The sequence below is a fragment of the Muscardinus avellanarius genome, assembly GCF_963383645.1.
Source record: "Muscardinus avellanarius genome assembly, chromosome: 4".
Classification (NCBI taxonomy): domain Eukaryota; kingdom Metazoa; phylum Chordata; class Mammalia; order Rodentia; family Gliridae; genus Muscardinus; species Muscardinus avellanarius.
In genome coordinates, this window is record NC_137789.1 from 23,165,636 (window position 1) to 23,178,696 (window position 13,061).

A 13,061-nucleotide genomic window follows, 5' to 3' on the forward strand; every position below is an offset into this window, starting at 1 on the left:
TAAATGTTATACACAAAGCATGTCCTATAGAGATATGCTTTGGACATACTGAGTTTGAGGTAATAGTAAAGTATAAAAACAAAGATAAAGCCAGGGATGTGGCTGTGTGCCTGCTCAGCTCTTGGGCAGCTAAGGTAGGAACATCACTTAAGCCCAGAAGAAGACCAGCCTAGGAAACATGGCAATAGCCTGTCTCAAAATAAAGTAGAAGAAATAAAAGATTAAAAAAAAGAAAAGAAAGGTTGACATGAGTGTCCATGAGAGTTAACTAGATTAAAAAAAACCTTTGGGTAGCTAAAAAAAATATGGTGGTGAAATCAGATGAAAATGTAGCTCTCCTAGGGATAGAAGATAAAAAGCTAAGAACAAAGTTCAACAGAGGAAAGGTCATAATTCAGAGAGAGAGAGAGAGAAAGAAAAGCAAGCCCACTAAGAAAATAATAAAGATTGGTTTCTTCTGAAAGACTTCCTGAGGGCTGAGGCCCCCATAAAGACTATGCATGCAAAAGAGCCTCAGCGTCATCTAGGTCGTTTTCAACCACTGAAATCTGCTTAAGAATGAATCTGAAACTCTACGATGAGTCTAGTATAACTACATATTACAGAAATGCTCTACAACAGGGATCAGCAGACTATTTCTGTAAAGGGCGAGACAGTAAATATTTTATGCTTTGTGAGTCAGTTTGTTGAGTCTGTTGCTGCTAACTTGACTCTGCTGGTATAGCCCCAAATTAGCCATAAAGGATATGTAAATGAATGTCTGTCTGGCTGTGTTCCAAGAAAACTTTATAAAAATAAGTGGTAGGATGGATTTGGCTCAGAGGCCATAGTTTGTTGACCCAGCTCTAGAATGTATATGACTGCAACCCAGGTCCTGTCTTCCTCCTGCATTCTGGAGTCCACTCTGAATTGTGCCTTCATCCCAGAGGAGACAGAGCAGCCTCTGAATCCAGTTTCCCCAGCTTCTGTTGCCCGTGTTTGCAGTATCATGCCTTGATGTGTCTTTTCTTAACAACAAGCAGGCATTTGGCATATATCTGAAACATGTCTTGAGGTGGTAGAAAATTTAGAACTTAGCTGAGGTGTAGTCGCTGCAGATGCAATGACATATAAAATATCGTATTCCCCACCAGTACACCAGGCTTCTTTAAGTTACAGGATATACAGTGGTATGGCATTAAAATTTTGATGCATCCGTCTAGTGGCAGATCTTAAGTGAAAACAGACAAGTATGTTCAGTCTGCTTATGTAACAATTACCATAATGGGAGTGGAAAATAGTGCAAATTCCTAAGGGTTCTCATTATTTTAAGAATGTCACTTTGGGTCTTCCAGCTCAATGTCCCAGGAATTCTCTGTGTTGGTCACAAGTCAGTTATCTTCCACTGGCAACAGGGAAACTCTGAAAGGCTGTGAATTCCTTGAGTTTTTACTAAGGCAATTTCTGAGATGGGGGTTTAGCAACATCTTCCTCCACCCATGAACACTCCGAGGAGCACTTTGTGGCTACACTTACCAAAAGATGAGGATGAGTCGTTCCAAGGAAGGCTTAAGCCACTGACTTTTCAGGAAGGTAACCATCCTTAGAAACCAGTAATGATGTTTCCAATGAAGAAATAAAACAATCAACAATACATTTCTATTTGACTCCCGATATCCATTATCATAGGCAGAGGCAATGGCATAATAGAAAGAGAAAAGATTTTGAAGATGGCAAACTTGGACTAGAATCTGATAATAGCTGCTAGCTCCTATGTTTGATGCATCAAGCAATTTGCTGTCCCTTTCTAAGGGTCATCTTTTTATTTGTAAAATTAAACTAAATGTCTTGATTTCATAGGTCTGTTTGAGAATTAAATGAGTTAATAGACAACAGTTAGTGAGTATTATACTGGAAAAAATGCTTATTTACATCAACGTGCTGTAGAAGTTTTTTTGCCATGTAGCAGGTGTTATCCTAGGAAAAGAAGAAACCAAGATAAAAAATATATAGACCCTGCCCTCAGCAAACTTTATGCCTGGTAGAAGAACAGGGATGAAGTTCAGGAAGTAGAAATCACTCTAACTATTTTAAGCAGAAAAAATTTAACATAGGGAATTGGATGCTTACAAAAGTGTTGAAAGGAGTAAAGGACTCCAAGCTTCATGCTGAAATCCTAGAAAGGACACTTGAATCAGATGCTCATCTGTCCTTGACAGAGAATCTCTGCCTCAGTAAGGCAGTGGGGATCCTGGAGAATACCAGGGAGACCATCAATGCCATGTGTACACCATTTTCTCTGTCATCCAGGGATCTGAAACTGCCATCATTGCAATGGCCCCTGGACACAGGTGAGGTCCCTGCTGTTCCTTGAAGCTTCATGCCACCAGAAAACCCAATGTCTCTCAGCTGCATATGTGCAGCCTCCACCTGGCTCCCTCTGTCAAGATCTCATGGAAGAGTCTCTAATTGGTTGAATCTACAATCTAGCTGCAAGGAGTCTTCAAAATGTAGTTCTTTGACTTTATGGCCTCTTCAGTACAATGAGCCACACTGTGCTCCAGAATGGAATTGATACTGAATCCCACTTACCTGTCACAGAAAGATACTGAACACAGTTACCTAATAAGAAAGGGAAATGAGCAGACAGGTGGGTGGTGTTAGGCTGAGGCATATGTGGGAAACAGGGAGGCAAGACGACGCAAGCAGGCAGCCTACAAGAGGGAAGGATTTTTTATTTTTATTTTTGAAAAATGTTGATGCTAGGGGTTGAATCCACAGCCATCCTACCTCTGAGCCACACCTTCAGCCCCTCCCCCTTTTTATTTTGAAACAGTCTTCCTATGTTGCAGAGGCTCAACCCTGCAATCTTCCTGTCTCAGCCTCCCAAGTACTGAAATTATAGGCATATGCTGTTGCACCTGGCATGGAGGGATTATTTTCTCATTGGAATTATAATACTTGGGGCTGAAGGGTAAATAGAGACTATGGAGGCATACAGATAAAAGAACCACTTTTGAGCAGAAGAAGCATCATAGGTGACAAATCAGTGTCTCTTCCGGTCCTCATTCCTAGAAGTGACATCAAGCATCACGGATATGAATTCATCTTATAAATAGGAAGAGTTTTAAAGATCTCCTCCCCTTCAATAATTACTATCTACCCAAAAGAATGGAAACCAAACTACCAAACTAACACATGCATATCTATGTTCATAGCTGTATAATCACCATTGCCAAATATGGAACCATCCAAGATGTCCATCAACTGATGAATGAATTAAAAAACTATGGAATATGTGCACAATGGAATTTTACTCAGCCATAAAGAAAAACAAAATTACATCATTTACAGGAAAATGGTTGGAACTGGAGAACATTATGCAGAGATTAGTAGTCACAAAAAATAAGAAATCGGATGCTTTCCCTAATATGCAGAAGCTAAGGAGGGACTGTAGACAAAGAAGGAGAAACTGTAGATGAGAAAATAAGGTGACCTGAGGGTGATGGAAGGGGGAAGAGGGAAATTCCCCAATGTACATGATGTACATTCATAAACATATCAAAGTCAATCACTAAGCCAAACATGAAAGGAGGGAGGGGGGATGAAATGGGGTGGGAATGGGTAAGGGCTACAAGAATTATATATGCACGTATGCCTCTACCATCTTGTGCCTCATTAAAATGTATGACTACAGTGTACCAATAAAAATTTAAAAAATAATAGTTACTTTTTACGTATGTATGGTGATGCTTGGAATCAGAAAGTATGTTTCACAGAGCAAGAAACAGGTCTCTTTTGTTCCATAACAGCAGTACTATTGAGAACAGCATAGTAGCGAATCAGTAAGTAAGAATGGAATTAATGTCCTAACCATAAGCATATATTTTGATAAGGCAAGACAGGAAATAGAGGACTAGTGTAATCAAAGGCCCAGGAGCTAAGTGAAGATGATAAGAGAAGTCTTCGTGGAATTTTTAAGAGAAGGAATGGAATTCCAAACAAAGGGAACTCTATAAGCAAAGGTCTGTAGTTTGGAAGCATAAGATGTATTCATGGATTATGATTTCCTCATGAATACAGTTTGATTTTTTTGAGGGTTCTGGCTATACAGGGAGTAGTTGCATGCATTCAAAACTGGAAAAGTAATTTGAGAATCAAGAAAAAGCTTATCCCTGAAGTCTGTATCACCTGTATTTAGGCTTACTCTAGCAATTATCCTTTGAATTATATTGAAAATTTCCAGAAGCGTGGCCATAATCAAAAGGAGCTTTAGAAACATTTATCTGGAGATGTGATCAGCAGAATGTGGTGAGGCTGGAGGCTGCCGGCAGCTGTAACAACTCCCCACCTGTGGTAGTGTGTATGTGGGGGGAAGGCGAGGTTCTGAACTGAGTTGTGATGAGAAAGTAGAGTAAAATGCATTTTACAAATGCAAGTCTGAAAAATAACTAGCATAGACTTTTCCACCTTTTCAAGAATTCTATTTGCACATTTTGCTGGGGAAGTGGTGTGTGACGGCCCTGTGCCTGGTAGGAGGGAGTGTTGCTTGTACCTCTCCTAATGCTCTTCTAGGGTCAGCGACACCCTCTCTGAACTTCATTTTCCTCCTCTGTTAAATGGCGGTGAAGTGGGGCATGGTGGCTCATGCTATAATCCCAACACTTGGGAGGCCGAGATAGGAAAATCACAGGCTCACAGCCAGCCTTGGGTACTTAGCAAGGCCCCCCAAAACTTAGTGAGACTCTTTTGCAAAATAAAAAATAAAATAGGGCTGGGTGTGTAGCTCAGAAGTAAAATGTTTCTGGGTTTAGTCCCCAGTACCATACACACACACACACACACACACACACACACACACACACAGCAGTGAAAAAGTGTGGTAACCACAGTGTAGTTGCAGAAATCAATAAGAATATCTATGTTAAACACTCAGCACAACACCTTCCACATAAGTGTTGGGACAGTGTCATGATTGCCACCTTGCTGCCGCCTCTACCATCACCACCACCATCGTCTTTATCATCACCATATCCTCATGGCGCTAGGGCACAGGGAGGGCATGCAGGACAGTAGAAAGCACAAGACTGCAGAGACAAGCAGCTTCCATCAGTCAGGTCCCTGGCAAGGAGCACATGGAACGCTCAAATGGAACTCTTTGGAGAACTTGATCGAGGAACTTCTGTGGTTGCTAAGGCTTTAGCATACTACCTCATCCTCATTAAGGAACGAGGAAGGATACCAACTATCAACCCCCAACTATCAACATCAGCTGAGGCCTAATGTTCTCTCTGGTGGAAGGGAATATAGTTACAGACACATGGGAGGAGACAGTCAAGAGGAAAGAGCCAACCACAAGAGCTGTGACCTCAGCCACCTGCAGTGAGGGGGTTGGGGAGTAAATACCTTTCCTTCCTCCTCCTCTCTCCCTCCTGTTTCCCCCAGCACTTCGTATAGGCAGAAGCCAGAGGCAAAGGGCTGTCATGCTTCCCAGACAGGTGGGCATCCAGAGCACAGAGCATGATGGTGAAACTAGAGTGGCGAACCGAGGATGTTCAGCACACACTCCCGGGGCTTTGAAGCTGCTTTGTAACTTCCGACCAGTGGCGTAATTTCTCTGAGCTTCAGGTTGCTTACTGGAAAACAAGAGTAACAATAATAATTATGCAGCTGTACCCAAAACATAAACTAGTACAGTGTCTGAAAAATGCCCAGCAGAGCTCTTGGCACCTGGTGGGCATCAGTCATGTTCTCTCATTCCACCGCCAGCCAGTGACAGAGCTCTCCACTTGTGGCTGCCTCACAGCCCCTCTGCCTTCCCCAGAAGCAGTGCTTCCTATGATATGGCCCATAGACCATGTGCTTGAGAGGCTCCTGGGGTCCTTTTAACAGGCAATTTGTGGCCCCCACCCCAGTCTAACTACATCATGAGCGGATGGATGGGAGTCTTATTTCAGACAAGTTCACTCAAATGGTTTTCACACACAATAAAGTTTGGGAACCACCATCCTAGAAGTGCACATTTCTAATTGATGCCCGCTTGGGTAAAGAGCAGGTGAGATTTATCTGTGCTTGACAGTCATTAGGTACAGTTACAGCCCATCAGCTTCATGAAGAGGGGCCATCAGACCAGGACACTAACGGCCTGTCTTGTAATGGTAGGTCATGCTGATTCTCCATTTTACCGACTTTATTAATACCCAAGGAACAATGTTCCCAGGCTTTTAATTAAAAATTCTCTTACATCCAGACTTTAATCATTTTCTAGGTTGGATATCAGCTTGGATTTTACCCCCCTTTCAGAAAAAAACTTAATAGGCAAAGCAGAAGCTGTTAAATGGAATAGAGCTTTCTGAAAGCTTCATATAGGAGAATAGGTCAATTCTAAGTATAAACAGGAGGAGGCAAAACTTAGGATAAGATCAGAGGATCAAGCACCTTGCTTTAATTAAGGATAGGTACAAGAAAATTCATTAGTGGTCGGGGACGGAAACCAAGCTCACGACTTGAGTCCTGAATTGGTTAGAATTCGCTTTGACTATAGTAAATACCGACTTAACACTGTGACAGCTTAGAGATGTTTACTTGCTGTTTATGTAAAATTACAGAGGTAGGCAGAGCAGGGCTTTGGTGGTGGTTTTACTCCATGGGCTTGTCAAAGACTCAGACTCCCTCGCTACAATGTGGCCCATGTTAGGTTTCAGTATGGAATGCCAGAGACCAACCGTATGGGCAGCTAACTTTTGGAGAAGGTTCAGAATCTCCCACAGCTTATCTGATTACATCTCTTTAGCCACAACTTGTTCATGTGGCCACAACAAACTATCAGAGACTGAGAAACAGAATCATAGCAAATTATTCTATTAGATAGATAACATATTCAGGGCAACTAGAAATTACTGTCACTGCTCCTACAATCTTAGAAACATTGGACTATCTTTTTCTAATAAGACAAATATCAGTGAAGTTCTAGCTAGGAAGACAGACACACCATCGGTACTTTTATTTATATTTATTTATTTATTTATTTATTTATTGCATGTCTGGAGATGGAACCCAGGGGCATTCTACCTTCGAGCTACACCCCCTGCCCTACTGTTTTATTCTTTATTTTGAAACCGGGTCTCACTGAGTTGCAGAGGGCCTCACTAAGTAGCTGAGGCTGTCCGCGAACTGCGATGCTTCGGTCTCAGCCTCCGGAATGCCGGCATTACAAGCATGTGCCACCACGCCTGGCTGTAGATACTTTTAAAACAGGGAACTTAATGCAGGGAACTGGCAACACAGCTGCTTATCCAAAACTTAAAAATGGGGAAACCCAAAGATCAGCAAAAATAGGAAGCTTCTGAGCCAGGCATAGTGACACATGCTTGTAATCCCAGTACTTGGGAAGCTGAGACAGGAGGATCGCAGGTTCTCAGCCAGCCTCAACTACTTAGGTCCTCTGCAACTTAGTAAGATCCTGATTCAAAATAAAGAATGAAAAATAGGGCTAGGGTGGGGGTAACTTGGAGATACAATGCGCCTGAGTTAAATCCCCAGTACCAAAAAAAGGAAGTTTTCTACCTTTCCTAGAGTCAGAGGGGGAAAAAAAGAGAAGGTAGAGCTCAAAAGTACAGGCTGTTTGCCAGAACTTAAAACCCAGTGGACTATTCTACTGGAATTTGGATCCAGGAGGGAAGGCAGAAACTGCCAAAGATACTACCAGAAGCAAATAGAGGAAGTAATGGGTTGCGCTTTCCCTTCTCCTGCCCCTCAGTCTCCTTCCAGTACTTCACATTAGTTAAAAATATCAAGAAGCAAAGGTTCAAGGGACACTGGGAAATGTAGTTCCACATAAACAGAGGAGGCGTGGAAGGGTAAAACATCTGAAAGCAAACAGGTAAGTGATTAGGGCAAGACTCAGACCCAATTTATGGAGCCAGCTAGGATGCCCATCATTGACCACTTGCCAGCCATTGTGTCTGGATGAAGGTGAGAAGTTTTCAAAGCAGAGGAGGGTCCTCCTGTTGAAAATAATGACTCAAACAAGATGCACATACACAAAAGTTTACAGCAGTATTGTTCATGATAGCTAAAAGGTAGAAACAACCTTATCTCACGCAATATTCTCACTGCTGTAATCTAGAGCTACTGTCCATATTACTTAAAGGAAGGAAGATTTATTTGTTCACAGTTTTTTGAGATTTGGAGATTCAGTCCACGTGAGGCTGGGTCTGCAGAGCTCAGGGTACAGTGGCAGGAAGCAGAAAGAGGGTTAGCACGATCGTTCTGTTCTCACACCGTGGAGACCCATAGGCCATACCCAGAGGGGCCCGTCTTTAGCAACGAAACCCTGTTTCCAACATTGGTCCTTGTTTCTGTGAGGGATAGGGGGACATTCTAAATCCAAACCATTACAAATCTAAATGCTGTCACCAAACAAATGAACAATCCATCATATATGTATGCACATTACTCAGGCCTAAAAATGATCAAAATGCTCATATCCACTTAACATTGGTAAATCTTGAAACATTATGCTAAGTGGAATAAGCCAGATACAATAGGATAAATACTATAAGATCCCACTAATAGGAAGTACCTAGAACAGGCAAAATCATAGAGGCAGAAAGTAGAGTTGAAGCTGCCTGTGCTTGGGGTAGAGGGCAATGAAGAGTAATTATTTACTGGGCACAGAGTTTCCATTTGGGATGATTAAAAGACTCTAGAAAGGGTAACAGTGACGGCTATACCATATTGTGAATGTACTTAGTGCCACTGAACTGTACATTTTTAAAAGGTTAGAATAGTAAATTTTCAAATAAAATGCTTTAAAAGTTAAAGCATAAAATAAAGCGGTTGCTGTGATTATCAAACATATTTACTGATTGAAACTCCTTTATGAAGAAGGTGAGTGTTGGGAAGGAAACACTGGAGTTTGACTAGGGCACAAAACATTGGGGTCAAAAGACCACAAAGACTTAAAAACCAAAACTCATTTTGCCAGCTCTCTGTTAAGGTTCTTGATAGTTTCTTTTGCTGCAAAGAAGCTCTTCAGTTCAGTACAATCCCATGTATTGATCATCATTCTAATTTCTTGTGCCTCTGGGGTCTTGTTGAGGAAGTTTTTATACATGCCTATGTGTTGAATTTTTGGTCCTATGCCCTTCTTTAGTAGCTGCAAGATCTCTGGTCTAATTTCTAGGCTTCTGATCTATCTTAAATTGACTCTTGTGCAGGGTGAGAAAGTGAGATTTATTTCCATTTTCCTACATATCGCTAACCAGTTTTGCCAACACCATCTGTTGAAAAGCCTATTTTTTTTAGTGTATTATTTTGGCCTCGTCAAAAATCAATTGGCTGTAAGTGTGTGGACTTATTTCTGAGTATTCTATTCTGCTCTGTTGGTCTATGGGTCTGCTTTTGTGCCAATACCATGCTGGTTTTATTACTATGACTCTGTAATATAGTTTGAAGTTGGGTATTGTGATGCCTCCTACATGGTTCTTATTGCTGAGAACTACTTTGGGCATTCTATGGTTTTGTTGTTGTTCAAAATGAAAAAAAAAACTGATTTTTAATATCTGTGAAAAATGATCATGGCATTTTAATGGGTATTGCATTGAATCTATAGATTATTTTTAGAATAATGGCCAATTTTATTATATGTATTTTGCTTATCCCAAACCATGGGAGGTCCTTCCATCTTCTCAGATCCTCTTTGGTTATTTTTTCAGTATTTTATAATTTTTCTTGTAGAGGTCTTTTAACTTTTTGGTTAGGTTTATTTCTAAATATTTTATTGTTTGGGAGATATCATGAGTGGAAATATTTTTGGATATTTTAAGTGGACTTATGGCTGTCATACATAAAATCTTCTGAATTTTCAAGATTGATTTTTTTATCTAGATACTTTGCTGAATTTGTTGATCAGTTCTAAAAGCTTTGCGTTTATTGGGTCTTCTACGTATCATGCATGTCATCTGAAAGTAGAGATAGCTTCAGTTCTTTTTTTTTTCCTATTTGTATTCTTTTGATTTTCTTCTCTTGCCTTAGTGCTCTGACTAGTCTCAAGAGGACTAACATCTAGTATTTACAGAGAATTCAAGAAACTCACTGTCAAATAACCCAATCAAAAAATGGGAGAATGAACTAAATAGACACTTTACAAAAGAAGAAATTTAAGTGGCCAATAAATTTGTGAAAACAGGCTCAACATCATTATCAATCACAGAGATACAAATCAAAATTACCCTGAGATTTCACCTAACCCAAATTAAAATGGCAATTATTAAAAACATAAAAGCCGGGTGTGGTGGTGCACGCTTGTAATCCCCGAGCTTGGGAGGCAGAGACAGGAGGATCGCGCAGGTTCGAAGCCAGCAGTGCGCACTAGCTTAGGAGACCCTGTTTCCTAATAAAAAGGTAAAAATAGGTCTGGGAGTGTAGCCCAGAGGTAGAAGGGCTTCCAAGAACCCCAGTACCACAAAAAAAACACATAAAAATGAATTCTGGTGAAGATATCAAGAAGTAGGACCTCTAATATATTGTTGGTGGAATGGCAAATTAGTACAACCACTTTGAAAAACAATGTGGTAAATAATCAGAAGAATGGGAATGAACCTACCATTTGACCCAGCTATACCATTCCTGGATATCTACTCAAAAGAATGAAAACCAAACTACCAGGATAATGCATGCATATCTATGTTTATAACTGCACAATTCACAATTTCCCAACTATGGAACCAGCTAAGATGTGCATCAGCTTTATAATGTATTATAAAACTATGGAAGGGATACGTACACAATGGAATTTTACTCAGCAATAAAGAAGAACAAAATTATGTCATTTGCAGGGAACTGGAAAACATTATGCTAAGTGAGATTAGTCAGTCACAAAAAGTGAAAGGTTAGATATTCTCCCTTATGTGCAGAAGCTAGGGAGAAAATAGGGCATAGGGACTCTGGGTAAAGGAGGAGAATCCTTAGATGAGTGAAGGAGACATAACTGAGGGGGATGAGAGGGGAAGAGGGAAACATCTCAGTGGACATGATGTACATATACAAACTTATCAATCAGGGTGCTGAGCACAGGAAGGAAGGGAGAGAGAGGGAACAGGGTGAGAATTGGGGAGGGCTCAATGAGTGCTGTGTGCATGTATGCCTTTACCACCCTGAACTTCATCAAAATGTATGTTTGCAACATACCAATTTAAAACAAATAAGTAAAAATTAAAATGAAACCCCCAAACTCTGTTTCCAACTATTTCACAACTCTGTTGTGTAGCCTCAATACACTTTCTGGAGGGAGACAGATTATATCCTGTGTTCCTAAACTGAACCTGATATGACCATGAAGCATTAACATCACTTAGAGGAAAAAGGTGAAGATAAAATTTTAAAAAGTATGGATTGAGTATCATCTTGATATATATGGAACATCCGAAGACTTGGATATAGACATTCTCGCAAAAGAATAGGAGAGAGGGGGAGAACCCAGATCCCACAAGGAATACTCTGAAGGATGAAGATAATGGGGAAGAGGTTCCCTGTCTGGGTACCATGATAACAGAGAGTAGAGAAAAGTCAGACCATGCTCGGCTGGGTGGAAGACAGCCCATAAATGTCATCGAGGATAAACACTTGAAGATGGTTGTTGGCTTTTACAGCCAACAATGCAGAAGGTCACTGGCTGCTTAGTGAAGGCCATTTCTGTGACGGGAAGAGGAATGTACACTGGAATGGGATGAACAGAACCGTCTCTGCTGCGTTTCTCCATTTGCTGGCTCAACAGAAGCAGTAAACAAACCCTATTCCCAGAACTATGCTGACAACATTGATGATGGCGGCACACAAATTAGAAGGTAAACAGAAAGCCATGTTAATTTCAAGCTCCATTAGAAACACAGGCAGAAAAAAAAAAATTCAACATCTGCCAAATAGGAAAGGTCAAAATTAGAAGGAAAAGAAACTTTGAGATCGTAAGGAGATCCTGCCAACAGTCAAGACATGCAGTATTTTATTTCCCTTTTCACTTTTATTCATCACAGAATTCCAAAACCAACCCTCTCATTAATGTCTCCTCTAATCCAATATGCGAGGGGTGCAGAATACGGGCTGTGTGTTCTGTCTCTTGGAACAGGAAATCATGCAGTGTGTGGGGTAGAGCCACAAGGCTCCATTCCAGAAGCATCTTTCATTTCTTCCTTGCATCTCATTGTGAAGGTCTTTTTTTTTTCCTTTTTAAGAACCTCTAACAGTGTTTGTGATTGGCAGAATGGGTGTTATTCTTTTGAAGGCTCCGCCACTTAAGTTGTCTCTGACACGAGATTGGCATAAATAATGTCTAGGAGACCTCAGGCCCTTTCATCCCTTTGAAGAATGTGTTGTACACCCCAGATCAAATCCAGGAAATGCACACATGTCCTTCTTTTACTCGCCTGTGTTAAAAGAGATGATACATGAATAAAAACAGAGGTCCCTTGTAACTTCTTTTTAATGTCATGGCAGTGAGCGTTGAGGGTCTTTGATGATGGATGAGTCTTCATTTATAAATGTTAAGCCATATGTACTAACTTAGTTTCCTTCCAGGCACTTTGTATTAGTGAGCATCACATATGGCTTCATAATATTCCCCCACCAGATGCCTACCAGCACTTTGATTCAATATATGCAAGGAGAAATGACACCTGAGAATTTTAACATAACTCTTGGCTAGGTAATATGTCAGAGATTCCATCCCTCCTAAAGGTGAAGGACCGGCCTTGCTGATTTCTCGGGCCTCTCTCAAGATTTTATGATCTTATCGTATCCTTTTCCCAGAAGTATTAAATTGAAAGAATCAATCACTAAATGTCATCAAAACCACTTCCCTCCCCCTAAAAAACAAATAGGTGTTCTTAATCACACATACACACTTTAAGAACAATAGATTTCTCTTTTGAGCTTAGAAATATAGTCATTGTTAAATTACATTACAGGACAGAGCTCAGGTATTAGTTTCAGTGGAAAGTAAGAGATTGTGGGAGACCCTTTCCTTAGAACCAGGACATGGATTCTGGCCTGGATTTATTTAAGTACTGCTCGTGGGACAATGT